We start from the raw sequence: 21229 nt of genomic DNA, 5'->3' as shown, positions 1-21229 counted from the left end.
TATCACAAAGTCAGAAATATATATATATATATATATATATATTTTTCTTAAAATAAATCTTAAAATCTATATCAGTCTCTTGTGTCTTGTTCAGTTTAATGGAAGTGGTTAAAAAATTATTTGTCGTCACTTTCCCAGTCCACTTCCCTATTCTACCTTTCTTTATAGGGGTGTATAAAAACTGAAATAAACAAATGTGTTATTGTGGAGTTGAGGCGGGGGAAATGTTAACAATGGATGCATCATCACTAAATGACTCAGCTCCTAAAGTAATGTCACTGTTTGAAATATTGAGGAAGCTTTTAATACTTGGGTTAGAGTGCAGATTTTGCTAACAGCTGGATGATTATTTATTGAGAAATGAATGATGGATGAAAATCTTAAACAGCAAATTCCCTAAAGCCTCTGGGAGAGTTTCCACAGCATAACTTGCCAGGCTCTAAAAACCAGCTTTAATCCATCACCTCATAGCTTGTGTATATTTATGCTTCCCAAACACTCTCAAACACAGAGCAGCCCACTTCCTCTTCACAGAAATTACGTAGACAGTTTCATTTCGTAAACATCGGTTTGAATCATCTGTGAATTTTAGAAGCTCTTACTGTTTTTCACACACTGTCATGTCCTCAATGTTATTGGCTTTCAGACTGATATCACCTGTCACTCATAAGCCTTTACCCTTCCTGTACCTCCTCCTCCTCCTCCTGCTGCTGCTACAGAAAAACTGAATCTCAGTCTTTAATAGGGGGAGGGTGGACTCCCACACTGGTCTCCCCCGGGAGCCTGGCACCTGTCCTCTGCCCCATCAATCCCACCAACCGCCTCAGTCAGAACTATCTCTTCCACCACCCTATATCACTCACATGTATCAGCATTTAAAAAGAGGGGTACAATATAGTAAAGAATGTGTCATTGGATTTGGGAAAGAGCTTTTAAGGGCTTTTAGGTTTTCCCACATGAAAACACAAGGGCCATCTGATGGATCTGATGGACAGTTTTGTGATTTAACACAGATTCCTGTCAAGTCTGCTCATAAGACAGGACTACTATTTGCTGTGATCAGTGTTGCACAGAGAAAGCAAGGTAGTGAAATGTACAATTTATGAAATTTACAAATTAAAAAGAAAAATGAACAATGGAAATGAATCAAGGGATCCTTGATCACAAAAAGGCATGATCCTTTCTCTTCAGATGCCTTATGATGGTGATTTCAGTCAAGAAGAGCCACCTTTGGTGCTTTATGCAATGTCAGTGTAGCAGACCAATCAATAGTCTGAACATTTCAAAGCATAAACAAGATAGAGGGGTAATAAAGAGAATAAAATTAATAAAGAACGTGTCATTGTGTTTGAGAACAGTACTTTTAAATGCCATTACTTACTTTTATGTGTTGCCACAAAAAACACAGGGTCTATGTGATGGGCCCACAGCACTAGGCTACAGCAATATGACAGATCTGTGATTTAACCCACATCTCTGTCCAGTCACGCTAAAACTCGTTGATGACGTGACATTTCATACCTGGGGATTTACAAACAATGGATTTTTGGTGATGTCTAAAAAAATTGGATTGGATTTTCTTTTCCTCTTTAATCAGCAGCTGACTTGCTTGAATAAACCTCCTTGTGTAAAACTGGCATGCAGATAAGCACACACCTGCTGCTCACCTCGTTGCTGACTCAAGCTGACTGCACTATGGACGAGGCATGGCCGTGACTGCGTATTGTAAAATCAGTGTTGAATTAACGGCGGAATTGTGTACAGTCTTTGCAGTATTGCTTAGCGTTGCTGGTTTACACACTGTGTGTGGTTATGCACAGAGAGTTAATCATGGTTGCTCTCCACCCTGGACATGGAGCAAAAACAAAGAGAGTGGAACAAAGAGTACATAATAGATTATGTGTAGATAAGACTTTTCTGGTCTTTCCTGTTCCACACACAGAAACTGCTTTCAGTTTCCCCTTTAACCCTCTTCCAGCATTTAAATCCAGCCAACTCGACCTGTTTTCCTCTTTATGTCACATAGCATATGATTTGCACAAAAGGAAACGCTGGACTTTGCCCAGTCTGTAGTACATCCTAATTTTCAGTAAAGTTTCAGAAAAAAGGAAACCTAACTGTACCATTCCTTGCCACTGAGTTAATGGACTAAAGGGTACACCTTTTGCACTTTCACTATGATTCTTTAACCTAGAAAGGTGCATGGGGTGCACCAACAAAACTGTTGAACCTGAGGAGAATGATCCTGGCCCTACATCAGTAAAGTGTTTCATTATGCAGGAGTAAGCAAAGACTCATAGCAAATGAGGCATAACTTTTGCCTTCTTAAAAGACATGAGCTCCATATAACCTGAAGAAGCATGTTAAAACAGGTAAGTTTCATTAATTTGCTATAAATATAAATTGCTAATCAAGATAGCATGTTTTCTAATGCCAGGCTACACTAGCATTGGTTCCTGTAGTTAACATAATAGATTACAGTTAGCAAATCAAATTCTGGATAATAGCAAATATTTACATGATGATATTTTACTTCTGAGTAATTCATTTGTGAAATATGTAATGTTAGTCATGCATATGACAAGCAAGCTTACAGAGATTAAACAATAGCTGCAGAAAAATGTCACATTTGCTTAAAATGCTTCTGTAATTCATTTTGAATAAATAATAAATGTTTTCACAACAATAACTTCATTTCATCGGGTTATTTATTTATTTAAAACTAGACAAATTATTTACCCAAGTATACTTAAGTATAATTAATTTCCACACTATACCCACATTTCTGGGTGAAAGAAAGGTACCTTGAGGTCAAGGAACAGTTTAATGTTGTTTTTCTGAGGTCTATTCTCTATAATCCTGCAACTGGTGTATATGGAAAACTCACCTGTTTAATTATTTACTACATTCTTCACAGACGGATGGTCTTCAGGTACCAGGTGTGGAAGAACACACACTTTACACACACCTGCCTGTGGTTTCCACCTGCTCTCACCCTGTCAGTTAAACCTTTCATTATACCTTATCACACTCAGCTCCTGAGTCAGCTGGACCGCAGGCCTTACAGGAGCAGGAAGGTGTTCATCCAGATCTTTCTGGCCAAGCAAAAACAGGATGCACTTGTGTATACGCAGCAGGGATCAGCCAGCTGGAGCAGGGGCATCTTCAGGGTCCTGTTTACCTCGTGAGGAGATACTCAGAGTGAACAGGCCTCAGAAAAGGAGGTAAGGTTTCCTCTGTCTGATAACTCTGCGTCACCTCTCCCTGCTGTCCTTTCACGTTCAAAGCCACTCGAAAACAAATCAAGGTCTGAGGCTGACCCTTTTGGAAGTGGATGCTGTATTGTTTTTAAGGACATGACACAAAAAGAACCTTTGAGAAGGAATCTATTTAAGCACCCTCATGTTTCAGTACAAAACAAAAGCACTGATTTTCTGGAGAATTTCAGTACAAAGCAAATAGAAGAATAAAAAAACCTACACTACCAGTCAAAAGTTTGGACACACCTTTTAATTTAATGTTTTTTGTTTAGGGATTTATTTTCTACATTCTAGAACAATACTAGAGATTTCAAAACTACGAAATAACACACATGGACTTAAGTAATCCATATGTAATGACAACAAAAAACAGTCAGTTGTTATTTTAAGACACGAAGGTCAGGTGTTCTGGAATAGTTCTTGCAAGAACAGTATCGTCAAGTGCATTTGCAAAACCCATCAAGCACCATGATGAAACTGGCTCACATGAAGACCATCCCAGTAAAGCAAGACCAAAACTTACCTCTGCTGCAGAGGAGAAGTTCATTTAGAGTGACCAGCCTCAGAAATCACCAGTTAACAGCATCTCAGATTAGAGCCGTTATGAAGGCTTTACAGAGCATCAGTAGCAGACATATCTCCATATCAACTGTTCAAACGAGATTATTGTGTATTTCGGCCGCCTTCAGCATTGTTTTACAATGTAGAAAGAAATAAACATCAGGAAAGATCATGAAATTAGAAGATGTGTCCAAACTTTTGACTGGTAGTGTACCTAAAGTTTGTAGAATATTGTAGCTGCAGGAGTAAAACAAGAAGGGGAATACTGTTATAGAAAAATAATGAATGCTTGGAATGTAATGCTCCAAGATGATGAATTTATTTATTCTTCTTATTCCACAGCAATCTGGTATATATGCTGACACAATGCTTTATAATTACATTTCAGGTGATGATGTAAAGTTCAGGAGACAAATGGCAGACTTACTTTTACAAAGAAATGACACCTGAGACTTCTTCTATAAATGTTAAATGTCACATAAACCTTTCCCTACAGAAACCTTTACCATATCGACCATTATTCAATTAATTGGTTAAATATATTTTTTCTGTTTACTATTATTATTATTATTATTATTATTATTATTATTATTATTATTATTATTATTATTATTATTACTATTATTATACTGTATTTGTAAGCAGCTTAGTGATATAGGAGTGTATACAGGAGTGAATATAGGAGTATATACAATTCAAAGTTTAAAATTAAACTTTATATTAATCCATTATTAAATGTATGTTCCTATGAGTAAGCTGCTACAATGGAAACGATAACATGTTCAAACAAACTTAATATAATAACCAACCAATTAATATAAACCAACTGGCACTGTTTTTAGGGCGGTGCTGTTATAGAATATTAATCAACAGCTTTTTCAATAGATTTTCATCAGAATTTATTCGATTTGAGAATTCGACAGCGCTGTGCCATAAGAAATGTTTTACTCATTGCTCATGAGGCAAAACAAATTAAGGGCATTTATCACGTGTTAATGGTTTCCCATCATAACAGTTTCCCTTTTGTTTGGCTTATTATCTACACATATACATATATATCCTTGATGATGAGTTGGACGGCACTTTGTAGGGCTTTTTTTTATCGCTCTTGTACATAAATATTTAGCCTGGAATGTGCAGATGCAGGTTTGTAAAGTGACTAAAATAAAGTTTTCACAGCACTGATGAGTAACGCTGTCATCGCTGCACTGTTCAGAACCACTGCCACCTCACTGCCTCTGTACTTTACCCATGAGCACAAGAGTAACTTCCTTTATACATCATGAACATTTTATTCACTACAAAAAAAAAAACATTTAATGCATCATATTCGGAAACCCAACGCTTGTTTCAATTCACCAGAAGTGCATTTGTTAAAGTCGAGAAGGGAAAAGGAAAAGGGAGCAGTAAAAAAGCCACACAGATAAAAAGTCACACCTGTCATCACTTCATCATTGCTGATTTCAACACTCTACGTCTCCAATCACACCATGTCTGCTTTCAATCCTGTATGACCTTAGAGCAGGGAAACTAACAACACAAGGAAGCTGCCAACAGTCGATTGTGTGTCCAAAGTCAGCAGCACTTCTGCACAAAACACACATTACACCGCACTTTTATTCCATCCTTTCTTTTACTTTATATGTTACATTTGACTCATTTGATTGTCAGAATGCTGACAGAAAAACTTCCTTTTATGTAACTGTCATGTAACTATGTTATGTAATAATAACATTTAAGTATAAGTGTAATGTAAATCATTATTTAGCCAAATTTTCAATCATTGTTCAGTGATTCTGTCAGCATAACAGCATGAATTGACTTCTGGTGTATACATTGCTTGTTTTTTTGTCAGTGACAATAATGCACTTGACAGCTCACAGTGAAGTTTAGACTTTCGCTTCCAAATCTAGGTCAAAGTTCTTACTGTAAATGTTCTACAGATATTCCACAATAGACTGGAGTTCATCTGTGCATGTGCCAGTGCTGGCTTATTATAGCGCTTTCATTGTCTCATTCCCGTCACTCTGCCATAAAGGGTTTCTGGGAGTGAGTTATGTTTGTATTGTGACTTTGTATTGTATTGTGAAATCTAAAGCTACCTCCCCTAAACACCTGCACTGTCAAGACTACAACACCTTGTTTTGAAATGATGATGCAAGAACAATAAATATTTATTTCCACACAATATTCACAATTTTTACAAATTAGTTTCTGCTTGTTTCAACTTGCAGTGTCCAGAAATCCAAGTCCAAATATGACGAAAAAAAAAAGAAACTGCATGAACAGCTTCAACCTGAGGGGCTGTCCTCTGTTTTGTGTAATGCTTCCTTCTTCCTACTAGCTAGCCAGTCATAGATGAAACATATTCAGGTCATTGAAAACCTTAACCCTAACCTTATCCCAGTATCCTTATCCAAATATTGTGTAATTCTTCTAAATTGTTCTACTCTACTCATCTGAAGTAACAAATTAGAATTTTAAATCTGCCTCATGTAACACAGCCATGATAAATGACTAGCAATATTTTTTTTCTGTGTATTTAAAAAACATGCTATAGTTCCTCCCAGGATGGTATCCTTAGTGGAGGCTGATGGTATCCTTAGTGTGTGACCTAGCAAACCAGTATTTATGTATTCATTGATAGAGACTTCAAAGCACCTTTTGTACGTCACTCTGGATAAGGGTGTCTCCAAAATCCCATAAATGTAAACATAACTAATAAATCTGTATCTCAGAGGAGAGCTTAAAGTTGTCTCACTTTCATCCTAAAGCTGAAACGCAACATAGCTACTGCTTGCATTATTCATTTTTCTCAGATTCCAAATACCAATCGAACTGGCAGCTTATAATTGAGTCACCTTTGACCCACAATACAATTGGTCCTTGCCAGTAATGGCTCACATGCGCTGACACAACTGGATGTGGCCTGGAATACACGGCTATCTCGCTATTTGGAAGCACCATATTAAATGTATTTCAGTTCAGAGTTCATACAGATAGAAATTAGTGCACACCAGCAAAATCCAGCCAAAGTGAGAGCACAAAAATCTGGAGATAATCCTGTGGAGTAGCAGAAAATTTGCAGTTACTGGAAAGTTTTCACTGCATCTACATCTGAGTATAGCATTGGTAATTTAATTGTTTGTACTGGTTCACTTTATATACATTATAATAGTTTACACATTTATCTATATTTTCTACAAAGTTAACCTTACTTAAAATTCCTAGACTTTTCTTTATATTTTTATGTTTATATGTTTTATTGTTGTGCACCAATACACCAAGGCAAATTCCTTGTACGTGTAAAACCCACAGTACTTGGCAATAAATCTGACTCTGTTCTAAATTGCATTTTAAATAGGTGCAAATTGCAGAATCAACACACAAAACACACAACCAAAAATAAAACAGAAGTGTGTAAAGAATGACACCCCACTTGCTGTTCTGCTTCTGTTTCTGATGATAATCATCTCCACACCCTCATCTTTATGCACAGTACTCACAGTACACATGGTTCTGCATAGAAGCTCAAGGTTAAAAAATGCATTGTTAATCTTGCATGAACATTTTTCCGGAGATCAGCTAAGAAATTCTAAACATTCTGAGTGTTCCCAAAAGCAAAGGTATGAACACGAGTTCGTGGGAAAAAAGGCTTGACATTTGCATGCACCGCTTTGTGTAGTGATGTGCCTGGGGGTTGCACATGCGATATCGGGCTAGTGTGTCTATCTAGGACTAACGTTTGCCCACAGTTCTTTTCCTGTTAGTTTCCTGTTTTCAGCATATTTATAGGTCCTGACATGGGAAGGGAAGTGAACCTTATTCTGGCACACTCATCACTCCTCAGACCCCATTCTTTCTTTTCGAGGAAAGGAAGCACTTTCCTGGCCACCCACAACCCAGCACACATGTTCACTCACACACTCTGCACACGGCATGCACAGCGTGTATAGGATTAGATTCGTTTTTTCCATATTACTTTATTTGTTTTTCTATTTGAACAATCCAAATCTCAACCTGTTTCACATGTATTTTTTTTAGCCTCACTTAGACAGAAGTTGTGGTTGATTAGGATTAGAAAGTGGATTCTTATACGCTGTAGATCCGCAGAGCCGTTTCAGAGGTCAGGATCTGACACCACCCTCTACTCCTCAGCTGCTGTTACCCCAGATGTCAAAGGTCGGAACAACTAGGAAGTGACCAACACAAATATAGGCCCAACTGAGTGGTCTTGCGGAGGGGATGTGCAGAGAGGAAAAGGGATGTGGGGGAGGGTGAAGGCTACCGTAGCCTGTATAGTAGCAAAACAGACTGAAAAACCATATGAGGGACCAAGTCAACAAAACTCATTTCAAAAAGAAAACAAAGTGCTAGCCTTCTTCTTTTCATCGTAATCAAAGGCACATTTTCTTTCCTCTCACATAGCTGAGGTATGCACAAGATTTACACTGCGTTTTGTCTCATGTGAGATTTAAAGGAAAAGGTAAACATAACAGATTGTACAGACTGAGAATTTCCTACAATTGTTAACAAGGAAACTCTGAAGCCTAAAGAGGCTAACGAGCCAGTGTGTTCTGAGACTTCTAATGTTAATGTAAGTGAGAATGACCTCATTAATACAATGCTCTCGGGGAATAAAGGATCTATCAAGCACCCTGAAGGGTTGTTTAGTTTGTCCCTATGGAGTGTTTTTTTTTCTTCAATAATATAAATATGTTTAAAATCATTTTATAAATTAAGAATTATATTTTAATAGCAGTCATACGACTAGTGAGGTCCAGAATCTAAGTAATATATTCATACTTAACTCATTCTTTCATAACGCTGAAATAATGCATGCATTAATTGTTAGTTCATCTGAAAACAGTGATGCATGAAGAAACTGATAATAGAGAATAGACATTAACGGCAGTAACAGGTTAATATTAAGAACATTCACTAGTCTCAGACTTCAGAATTATTCAGCATGTATTAAATTCATCGTTATAAAAACGTTAGTTAAATATTAGGATCTTACTTATTTGTGGATCTTATAGTAAAGTGTGTTGTATAAGTATTTTATAATACTTGAATCGTTAACTGTCCTTATAGGACCCTTTTCTTTTAAATGTGTAGTATTTCTAAGGGCTCAGATTTATTATTATTATTCCACCACCAAAAAATTCTCTCTACAAGAACATCTTGTGGCAGGCAGAGAGTCCCAGGACATGCCCATTGTGTTAGTTAGATTGCTTTTCTCACAGTTTCTCGTTATTTCCTTCAGGAACAGATGGAATTATCTTGTCTATACCCTGCAGCCCTAAAAAAACAATAGCGGTAAGTCCTCATTCACATAAAGAAAAAACAAAAACCGAAGGCCGAGAAAGCTGAATCCCCCTCCACAGCCCCTCTCGAGGCTGACTGAGGTCTTGGTTAGGATGGATGAGGTTGTAAATCAACGTGTTCAAGCAGTGTTGAGCTTCCTGCTGCCTCGCTGTGCCCTCAGACATGTTATAATGGCAGGTAAAGAGTTACGAGCTGTCTTTTCCTATCTCTCAGTCCATGGGGCTTTGTGTGTGCAACCCATGGATATGGATATGAACACACACACACACACACACATGTGCTTGATCATTATGACGTTCACCATGTTTTACCACATCCTGGTGTCAGGCTCAAAGAGGTCATGGTGAAATCCTGGTTTGGTCTTTAAAGGTCTGAACACAAGAGTGTTTACGTAAGGAGGGAATCAGTCACTTTTTTGTGTTTACTGGATCCTCTTTTATGTTGGGAAGTCGTTTGAAAGGTCTTTTCCATTTCTTCACGTTTTAACCATGGAATCCAAAAATATACCAACGAACCCAAATGTTCAATATTTAAAAATACCCAATATTCTAGGTTAGGTCACTATTAAATGTTCTGATATTACCCTTGCATATGATCAGAATTAAGTTAGAAAGTACATGAGGAAAAGAAGCATATTACTAGTGCTCTCAGATTCTTTTGGGACAAGATGCCAGTGATGGAGTGCGGTGTGAAGACAGCATTTTGGATGCTACCTGAGGGTCCACTGCTTGGCACAAGGGTTTGTGGGAGCCCAACATCCACTATCTTGCTCCACTCTTGACCCCCGGCAGCGTGGGAAAGTGTGGTCCGGGAGCCGGCGTGACCGAGCGCATTAACACAGATGACTTTAGCAGACCTGACTGAACACCTGTCCCCCTCCTCTCTCCTCTAGACAGAGAAGACCCAAAGAGCTGCTCTTTCCCAAGGGGTGGGGGGGTGGGGGTGGGAGAGAACCATACAGTACAGCACCTCCTGTCTCTCACCCATCTCCCTTACAAAGGCAGTGTTGGTCAAACATGAAAAGAGGGAATTAAACAGATGGCTCTCAATCATGTCATCATGAATATGACAAGCTGCTGCTTAAGACCTTAAATCAGAAGAGATGGTTGAGCTCTTAAAGTCCTCAACAAGTCCCAACAACTCTTTCAAATGTTTTGTCAAATTCAACAAGTCATATGGCTTCAAGGTGGAAAAGTCAGTGTGTTTGAAATAGCTGATGACTGTATTAATAAACAGGATACAAGAGATAAGCAAAGTGTATCTAAACAGGATGCTAATTAATCATTGCTGTGATTCACTGAGAAACAGAATAACTGTTTCTTTATTTTTCACTCTTGCCACAACCTTGAATCACAGGTATCAGTCTGTAGTACCCCCGAATCAGTATATTACTAACTAAGCAGCAAGGCACTGATAAGCAATTCATTGCACAGTGTGGGAAAGAAGGACAAGGAGAAGAGGAAGGAACTTGTTCTCAGAAAAATCATGATAAGAATCTATTGTGCCCAGCAGGGTGATTTTCCCAGAGTAGATCCATGCAGAAGTGATGGCTTTCCTTGACCCCAGTGCTGAGTCCTGAAACTTTGGGTATTTTACAAAAGGTTTAACCTATAATAATGATGCTGCTAAATTCTTAAGTGACATTCAAAAGGTTCTTTCAAACCAATCTTCGTGACTCTTTATAGCAGTGACGGGAAAAAACAACAATTCTCAACAACGATTAATCAACAGATTCCTGTTCATCTCATGGTTTAGTCTGTGTCCAGGAGACAAATCCACAATCGCTGAGTGTGACTCTGTGCTAAAAACTTCATTACTGCTGTCTCATTATTTTCTTATGCAAGCAATGACATAAACACTCCAATACAAGCGAACATTTTTGTAGAACCAAAATAAAAAGTCCAAAATATGAAGTATTACTTCCTCTACAGAAAACCCAAACAATGTTCACATGGGAAAAAACAAATCAAAACATTTACATGCTTTTACATTTTGTACATTTTTTCATATGAATAAGACGTGGTTTTATTCACAAAACATTTGTTATTCACATGATGTCATGTGTTTAATTTGAATATACAATATCAGGGCATTACGTGATGAAATGCACCTTCTCCTTCTACCTTCCAAAAATCCCATGGATTAAACATGAGCATGTTTTTCATGTGATCAATATGTAATATAAATAAAATACCAAATTTTTTCAGATTTCAATATTATGTGATTGTGTGAATGTGATTTCATAAGAGATTTTCCAAAGTATAAATATAGTGGTGAAAAGATTTTCTATGCGATCCAGTAAGTACTGCAGTCAAAACTCCCCTTTACTAACACCAAAGAGACATTGAGAGACTATTCTGGAGAGAGTGACATAAGTTAAGCTGCTGCATATGAGAAGAAATAATAGCTATTTTTACACAAATAAAAAATTTAGGAAGCAATTGATTTTCTGTTTTGGTGTGTAGCAGTTTTTTCCCATTTAGAAAGAAATTCTGAATAAAGCAGTTTTGCCAAACTGGTGATGGTGTTGATCAGATACAGAGAGACACATCATACATACTGTTCATTTTTTATGGATGCTATACCACTCTACAACTCTTACAGAAACATTACACAAACCACACATGAATAACACATTATTTTTAGATGTTGCACAATTTTTCACACGGGCTATGACATTCCTTTAATATTGTTTTATTTTGTTTTTATTTTATTTATTTATTTTTTACACGTTTATTTATTTTCACGTGATGACATATTGCTCACATAATAATAATAATAATGATGATGATGATGATGATAATAATAATAATAATAATAATAATAATAATAATAATAATAATAATAATAATATTAATATTAATCCATATGATATTTTATTTTAATTATTTCATTAATTAATTATGTTCATTTTATTTATTTTACAAACGATTAGTTTATTTTCACATCATCAAATATTGCTCAGATAACCACGTGTAATTCATGTGAATTTCCCATAACAGATTAGTTAAATAATTAGTTAAATATTAAATATTAATTAAATATTAGTTAAATAATGCATTTAACTGCTGAAAGAACAGAAGTTTGAAGAACTTTCACTCAGGGGGGAAAGCGTTTACTTATTCAGGTTTCATTGTCCTTTTTTCAGTACAAGCATTTACATTCATTACTCTAGTTTATAATTTATATAAATTCTCATAAATGAGAAACAACTGTGTTTCAGCAAGCACATCTATTCACAAACAGTTAATGTTTAATAGAAATGGATCAGACCTACCTAGGGAAAGCTGACAGACTGTGTACACTTTATAAAGTTTGATCCAAATGTAGCATAGGGGAAAAAAATCCAAATGGTGAGTTAATAATATAATAAGGAAAATGTTTAGGTTGGCCAGATAACACTTCCACAGATTAAGTTTCATATTTATTGAAAGTGAGTCACAGTGAAATCATTTCAGTCTCAGAAATGTATTGGCTGTGTGTCAGATTACGTTAAAACATCCACATTTTCATTTCTTCTCAGTAATAAAGTGAGGTAGGTCTGCTGTACTTGGGAAGTAGGGGGGAAGTGTCTCTCTGTCTACAAGAGACTTTTCCCATGAACATGAAAGACTAAATGAAGTGTGAACAGCAGACAGAGACGAGGGGGTAAGGCTTTTTCTCGCAGCAGTGATCCTCTCCTTCCCTCCAGTCACACCTCGGGAGAGTTGTGAGAGGAGTGGAGCTTGGCATCAAAGAGACTTCTGCAGCACAAAATGTTTCTGACTGATGCTTTATCCACAGCTTTGACAACACTGTCTCAGGAACCTGAGCTCCAGAGATATAAGTAATTGATTCGATTGAATAATAAAAACAAACAAACAATGGAACCGTGTAGTCCACTCCTAACATTTACCTTTTTATCTTTGTACACACCAATGATGTACTCATTTGTTGTGAATTTGCAGTCTGTGTTTAGCCTCAATATCAAATGAAATCGATATTTCCGACAATATTTCCTCCCACCACTGTGAACCTCAGGCATGTTAAGCCTGAAGCTGAATTAGGATAAGGTATCATGTTTCATTTGCTTTTTGGAACGTAAAACAAAGCAATCTATTCTAAAGAAATTTTGCTTTATTCTTTCTTCATAAGCCCAAAAGTAAGCATACTACAAACGGTGGTGTAATGTTTTACAAATTCTGCATGTAAAGACGGGCATTGATTTCAATTTCAGAATGTTTCACAGCTTGGGTTCCACGCATTAAAAGTAAGCCCGAAACTAAGCCCTGAAACTATGACACGTCAGTGTAAAGGGCACTGATTTTAAGGAAAGGGAAGTAGAATTAGTGGTACTTTGGAATGACTGCATCTCCAAAATAGTCAGGCGTTGCACTTCCTGTCAGAAAAAAAGAAAATACCATAAATACAGAGCAGCAGTTTAGTGTAAGTCTTGCTATGAAATGCACTCTGTGTTAATCAAATCAGCCTTGGCAAAAAATCCTGTAAATAATCCACAAGAAACAGTAAACACATAAGTGTCATTTTTGCAGTGATCGGTTCAAAGAGGTGAAGTTTCCTGAACATGATTCAAGCTTAAAATGTGAAATAAGTAAATTAAGTAAACAAATTTATGCCTGGAAAGACTTATGGGAAGTTGTCCGAATTTCCCTGCTCACTTGCACTAAGTCCACAGAAATCTGGTGAACTTGAGGTGAACATAGAGAAACGCTTTCTTCTTCTTCTTCTTCTTCTTCTTCTTCTTCTTCTTCTTCTTCTTCTTCTTCTTCTTCTCAACATCAAAGCCTTTCCTCTGTTTTCCCAAGCAATTTATAGAGGAAGAAATGGTTAAAGGGGTAAAATTAAACAAAGTTACCTTGGCTCTCTCTCCCACATAACGAAAAATTGCTTTGGGTTCAATTTGTAGTCAAATCCTCCTTTCCCACTACTGCATCAAACTGGATATTCTGCAGCACAGATGTTTCTTGCAAGTTCATGTACATTTTTGATAGTTTCATATTTAGTAAGGGTATAAAACCACAATCACAACATCAAAGAATGTTTAGATGTGGCTCATTCCTTGAAACATTAGACCATAATTTCCCATGCTTGCAGTTTCTTAAAAAGCCCAGGAATTGTTTTTCACTCTAAACGTTTTGAACAGATATTGTACATAAATGTTTCAGGAATAAAACCACTGGGACATGCTGTTATAGGAAAATACACAGTGTGGTTTGAAATGTTCCCACCGTGAAATCTTTTCCGATAACTTTATGACCCAGAGTGTTTTAGTTTGTCTGAAAAAACAACTAACACTAATTATTTTCAGTCTCCTGAAGTTAATAAGACAAACATTAACCATCTGACATGCTGTTTTGTTATTTTGGATTGTTGTCTTTTCCTCCCTAGATTCATCTTGGACAATTCCCACCCACCACTCCCCAATCATAGGACAGGTGCTTCCTCTAAGCCGAACTCACCATTTCATGAGGCACTCAATGGCCAGCATTGCTGTGATTGACAGGGAAGAGCGAACATGTTCATGTAAACAAAAATGCTAATCTTATGTCTGAGTCTAAGTGAGGTGAAATTGTTTAGTCTACCAGTCTAATTGAAATTCATGAGACAGTTTTTTCATGCAGGAAGTGCTGAACAGACTTTTCCTCAGTAAAAATACTTGTGGTGTTGTGTGTGGGATTAAAAAAAAACTTCCATAACAGATCCACGTATACACAAATATACAGTTCCGCTCATTTGCAATTTTAAAGAGTGGCCTCACATTTCACTGTGTGTGTGTGTGTGTGTGTGTGCATCTAGCTATCTATCTCAAATAGAGATGTCTATTAAAGCTTTAAAATAAAATGCTATTGCTGTTATCCAGATAGATAATCTGAGAAATAAGTAATAATTCCATGACAAATCAGTGGTAAGTAATGCTTCATGAACAAACCAACATAATAAGACGCTCAATCAAATCATTTATTCATCTTCAGTAACTGATTTATCCTGTTTAGGGTAGCAATACGTCTAGAGCTTATGTGCAATGGGTGATTTAGAAGAACCAATTCACTCGTCAGCATTTTTTGTCTTTCTGTGAGGAAGCCGGAGACTCCGGAGGAAACCCACAAGGACACAGAGAGAAAATCTACAGAAACTGAGCTCAGGATTGAGTCTGGAACCCTGGAGCTGTGAGGCATCCTGTTATCTGCTGCACCTTCATGACAAAGTGAAATCAGCTAAAAAATTACACATAATAGCCAATAATAATAAAAGAAATCCTATATGAAACTATAGGTTATGATCAGCTGAGGTAAACATATATTAAAAGCTTAAACTGTGCATGTACTGAAGTCATGTCTAATGAAACTCTAAACAGAACAAGAACTAATACAGTCTGAGTAGAAAATAGATAATAATTAACTTAGCGTAACCCTACTGTATTAGATGAGTTGCTGCAAAAAAAATAAGGAACCACATAGACTGAAACAGAAAGCTGAGAATCTGCAATGAATCTGCAATAAAATATTCACCGGTCCTTACATGACCTAATGTGAAGCACGGTGTAGTATCTGTCATGAACTTAAATATAGCTAAATCATCCTTGTTTACTGTCTAGATGCAAGAACCAAAACCAGTTGCTGTAATTATCCATTACTGACTAGATAATTATGTGAAACCTGGGGGGAAAAGTTGGAGAAAGAGGGAGATGCAAATGTAGAAACCCCTCGCTTTCTTTCTCAGTTCTGATGCTGTTGTTTCAGAAAACTGAAAAGAAAAAAAAAACCTGGTTACTTGCTGCTTACTTACTTACTTCCTCCAGCCTTTTTTTTGTGTGTCTTTCTTTCTTTTTTGGCTCGTTAGTTTAGTTGTTTCAAAGAGTTAAAAATATGAATGGTATGTTTCAGAGTGGGCAAGTGAGTACAAAGCAACTTTGTGGGGAAAAAAGCCTCTTTTTCATAAGAAAAACAACAAAGCAGTGTTTAGATTCCTCTGCTCATGATGTATGTGTTAGTTATGCAAGCGTTTTTCCTATTTGCTTCGCTGCATCTTATTTCCTGAGGTAAGGGCTTTGTGAAGGCATAGGATCTCCTTCCTCTAACATATCGAAATTAGGCACTCTTTATACATTCTCAAGAAAGCCCATGTTTTTGCTATGGCCCAAGAAAACACACTTAACAACACACTTATCTATGAACCTTTCAAAAACAGATGTCACAAAGTGCTTGAACAGTGCATGAAGACGACACACACAACGCACACAACAATCTCTAAACTAAAGCAAGTCTAAACAGTCTTTAGCTGCTTCTTAAAGATGTCCAAATACAAGAGGAGAGAGATCCAAAGTTTAGGAGCTACAACCTCAAAAGCCCAATCTCCTTTTGTCCTGAGCTTAGAGTGAGGAACAAGCTGCAATCCTTCATCAGGGGACCTCAGACTCCTTATATAATTACATAACCCCTCTGAACCACTCTGTACAAGACCCAAAATAACTTTTTTTTTTGTTTTCTACACAGAGATACAATTCCAAAATGGCACTGATTTCTACCAGATCTTTACACACTTGTTGAATTATTGAACCGTGTCAATGTAAAAGGTTCGTGGCTCCCCAATGTTTCTACATCAACCATTATATACCATTATATACCATTATATACCATTATATACCATTATATATATATATATATATATATATATATATATATATATATATATATATATATATATATATATATATATATAGAATCCCAAAGATGCTCTTTTTCTAATAGTGTAACTCTGTAATATGGTCTGGTGCCTGAACATGGAAGCCAGTGTAAAAAAATCAGGACTGGTGATTTCTGTGAGGCGATAAACTTTTTTACTTTTGCTCACACTTCATCTCTTTAGATCGCTTACAGATTCAATAAAGCAAAGAGGACACAAGAGAAAATTCAAAGAAACTGAGCTCAGGATTGAGTCTGGAACCCTGGAGTTGTGGGGCATCCTGTTATCTGCTGCACCATCATAAAACATAATAGTAATAATAATAATCCTATCGGAAACTGTAATATATCAAAGGAAGAACAGATTAAACTGTGCATTAAAGTCATGTACAGAAGTCATGTCTAATGAAACTCTAAATAGAAAGAGAAAACAAAGTCTGAGTAAAAAATAGACAATGATTGTCTCTTAACCTACTGTATTAGATAAGTTGCTGCAAAACACAGGGTACAAATCAATAAAACGACAGTTATGTGAGTATTGTTTTTTCCAGATCTATTTTGCTGATATTGTTTCATACAGTGTTTGGACTGCGTATGGTTGTGTATTTAATTTGATGTTCTAATGTATAAGATTTACATCAGTGTATTTTTCTAACATTAAAATCCCATTTAAAATCAACAGCCTCCCCACCACACAAGTGTCCTACACTTAATTCTCATATCAAAGAATTAAATATGACGTGTTACGTTATTAGTTAAAGTTGCAAAAAGGAAAATCCCCTCCAAATTCTCTTGTTTCTCCCTCTTTTTATGTTGATAAGACAAAAAAAAAAACCTCAGCTTTTCTAAACTGTTCTCTGTTTCTGTCTTGGGAAACTTCCTGCCAGTTACTGACTGATACTCAAAAACCCTTCCATGGATGTTATGCTGCACAACATCAGCTTAGAGAAAACTTCACTATTATCAGTGACAGGATGATTTGCTGCATGAAATAACAGCAGTCTGTTTACTATCAGCTTTAATTCATGTGCAGTGTCTGCCGTACCTCCCTGTGAATTAGCTGTTATAATAGCAACAATGAGTACATTAATATAAACCTGTTTTCAGCTTCAGCCGACACAACGGTCAGAGCCAAATTATAGAATTATGTCACCTTCTGAATAATAACTAAGCTATAAATCTTAATAATTACCTTAAGGGCTGTAAGACTGTTTGTCATGTCACAAGGCAGACAGCTTTTCTCGTAAACTCACACTAAGAATTTGAAACATTTTGCATAAGTGGGTTTATTGCATAAAGGTCTTTTTAGTAAACAGATTTAAACGAAAGAAGACCCTTCTGACATTTTTAGTACATGTAGGGCCTTCCATGAGACAAATAGTTTATATTGATTTAGAGTTTGTTTTATCCTGTTCATAAAAACATTTATCGGAATTAGCCATACCAGAATTGCAAACATTTAAAGAGCTATGTAGTTTCCCCTGTTTACATCATCGTCACTTTTAATTGCAATAATTATGTGCCTACTCCATGCAGGAAGCCAGGAAGGAAACAAAAATCATGGGTGCGGCGATTTGAGAAAACATTTAAGATAATAAGCATCTTGAACCTTTATTTTGTATTTGATTAAAGAAGCACTTTACTTAAAGCAAATGTAGTAGGAGGTTATTTGATACGACATGTAATAATAAAGAGAAAAATTATTTTCTGGAAGAACTTTTCAGTTTCTCACATCAAATATGACTTGACAAGTCACTAACACAGTCCTCCCTCCACCTTATTCCCCAGAATAGTGGGTTTTTTCCCAAGACACATCCTGTTTTTCCTGTGCTGGAAAAAGAAGCATGCAGTTTAATCCGTTATTACACTGAGTGATGGCACAACGCCAACCGGTGTCATTAGCCTCTGCTTTGGCAGCACATTCCCGACATTCCAGCCATTATTTATACAAGCATCACAATTTTTTTTAATGGACATGCCAATACACAGCTCTGATCCCCATCACTGTAACATAACCAATTAATAAAACTGTGATGATAATAACTAATGATAATAATGATGTAGATTATATACATGTTAGTACTGGATACTGGATACTTCCATCTAAAAGACTCTTTACAGTTAACTAAGATTTATTTTACAATGATTTGTTACTTTAAGCTTTGACAATTTGGTTTATTTTCAATTCCATGAAACAGAGCGCAGTTTGTATGATAAATTGGTAAAGTATAAGCTGTCAATCAGACCAGGAAGTGCATCATGGGTACCGAACCTGAGGCTACCTGTTGGAGATGATCTGAGTTCGTTTGCTCTGGAACTGTGCCTCGATTCCTGTGAATGTCATCACAATTTGTCCTTGGGTCTGCACTTGTTCAGGAAATAAAGTAACCTGCGCATTGTGTTTTATTCGATGATGACATGATTAGTTTCCACAACACATACCATGAGTGTCACGGGAACACTGTGAGACACAGAAGAGGTGAGTTGCACATAATAGTACCAAAATAATAAAATACAAAAACATATGGTGAGTTGTTTTGTGTTCTCCCTGTGTGTCTGAGATGAGGTAAGATCACCGAGGTGAATCAAGTTCATCATCTCATTGATCACAAATTTTCCATGCTATGTACACTACCACTCAAAAGTTTGGACACACCTTTTAATTTAATGTTTTTTGTTTAGGGATTTATTTTCTACATTCTAGAACAATACTGGAGATTTCAAAACTATGAAATAACACACATGGACTTAAATAATCCATATGTAATGACAACAAAAAACAGTCAGTTGTTATTTTAAGACACGAAGGTCAGGTGTTCTGGAATAGTTCTTGCAAGAACAGTATTGTCAAGTGCATTTGCAAAACCCATCAAGCACCATGATGAAACTGGCTCACATGAAGACCATCCCAGGAAAGCAAGACCAAAACTTACCTCTGCTGCAGAGGAGAAGTTCATTTAGAGTTACCAGCCTCAGAAATCACCAGTTAACAGCATCTCAGATTAGAGCCGTTATGAAGGCTTTACAGAGCATCAGCAGCAGACATATCTCAATATCAACTGTTCAAACGAGATTATTGTGTATTTCGGCCGCCTTCAGCATTGTTTTACAATGTAGAAAGAAATAAACATCAGGAAAGACCATGGAATTAGAAGGTGTGTCCAAACTTTTGACTGGTAGTGTATCTTTGTCAACTGTGTCATACAGCTGCAACATGTTCTTGAGTCCAACTTTCGATTAGGAGTTGGATTTTCTATGCATTAACATCTGCAACAAAAAAAAAGTTGTTTTTAAACTGCAGCAGTTGTGGTTTCTTCAAAAACACATGTATATTTTGGCCAGGGTTACATAAACATTTGCATGCAGCTGTTTATATTTAACAGTCAATAGCCAAATCTGGCACCAATGTAGCACTTAATCTAATAACTTACACTTGCTCTTGCCATCATTGATGCAGATAGTGTGCCAAAACTCAAATAGCACTGTAGGAGCTACCTAGAATTTTTTGTAAACTTTAAAAATGAAATATTTTTTATGCTGTAAATAAGAGACACTGGCAGCTCATGACCTTCTGAGCTGTATCTCAAAGCTTGAGCTGCCACTTCCATCAACCAGTGCTGCTTCAGCCACCTCACCTGCTGAATTAACCCATGTTTATAAAAATATTAATTGAACTGATTTATTCAAATGAGGCATATTCCTTTATAAAGTTCACCGAAAACAATTGCTAACAAAAAAGAACCAAAACAAGTAACTAATATTCAGAACCAAGAGAATCTTAACCACTATCTCTCCCTCCTAAAATGTTAGATAACCCACAATACATTGCATTTCCTGGTATTTTATGGTAAATCAGTAAACTTCTCTAATTGCCCAGTGGTTTACAGTCAGTACACAGTTTTTATCTAAGGAGTTACTCATGACAGGGCTGTTGAGATTATTAAGCCACCAGGACTGCATGATTTAAACCTCATGAGATGATAATAAATAAACAAATCTAAAAAATCATCTGGTTCAGATAAACTTTCCTGAGTCAGCACATAAATGTTTCTTTACTGGAAGTCAGTTGAGTAGTAGAGAAGAGGCAGGTGTTGTGTATGCATACTAGAGGCGTATACGTGACTAAAATATTATTGAGCCTGTCAGGAAGATCAAGAGGAACACATACGGTCACTCGGTAGATTCATGTAAATCATAGGATGTACTGGACAAGATCTTTACATGTTTTAAAATTCCCCACACTTTCCCTCTCTCTCAAGGGACAATGTTAAACGTTTTAGTCTGAAAATGAACCAAAAATGCTCCCACTGAGATTAATCCACAAAGCTTTTTTTTTTGGCAGTGAATAAGTTCTGTGTAATTTCCAGCAGATTGTTTCCTCTGTAAGGCTTATCTAAA

General features: G+C 36.5%; 1 long non-coding RNA gene across 2 annotated transcripts; it reads left to right on the top strand.

Moving 5' to 3' along the window:
- The first annotated feature begins 2057 nt into the window (after window positions 1-2057).
- On the top strand, window positions 2058-4347 carry LOC131368360 (uncharacterized). Of its 2 annotated transcripts, XR_009207034.1 has the most exons (4): window positions 2058-2372; window positions 2918-2939; window positions 3036-3224; window positions 4210-4347. It is a non-coding gene; the product is annotated as an uncharacterized LOC131368360 (long non-coding RNA). The 2 variants fall into 2 exon arrangements; XR_009207033.1 differs by lacking the exon at window positions 2918-2939.
- Window positions 4348-21229: the final 16882 nt, after the last annotated feature.

This window comes from Hemibagrus wyckioides, linkage group LG17, assembly GCF_019097595.1.
Source record: "Hemibagrus wyckioides isolate EC202008001 linkage group LG17, SWU_Hwy_1.0, whole genome shotgun sequence".
Taxonomy (NCBI): domain Eukaryota; kingdom Metazoa; phylum Chordata; class Actinopteri; order Siluriformes; family Bagridae; genus Hemibagrus; species Hemibagrus wyckioides.
This window is presented reverse-complemented; position numbering and strand designations above follow the sequence as displayed.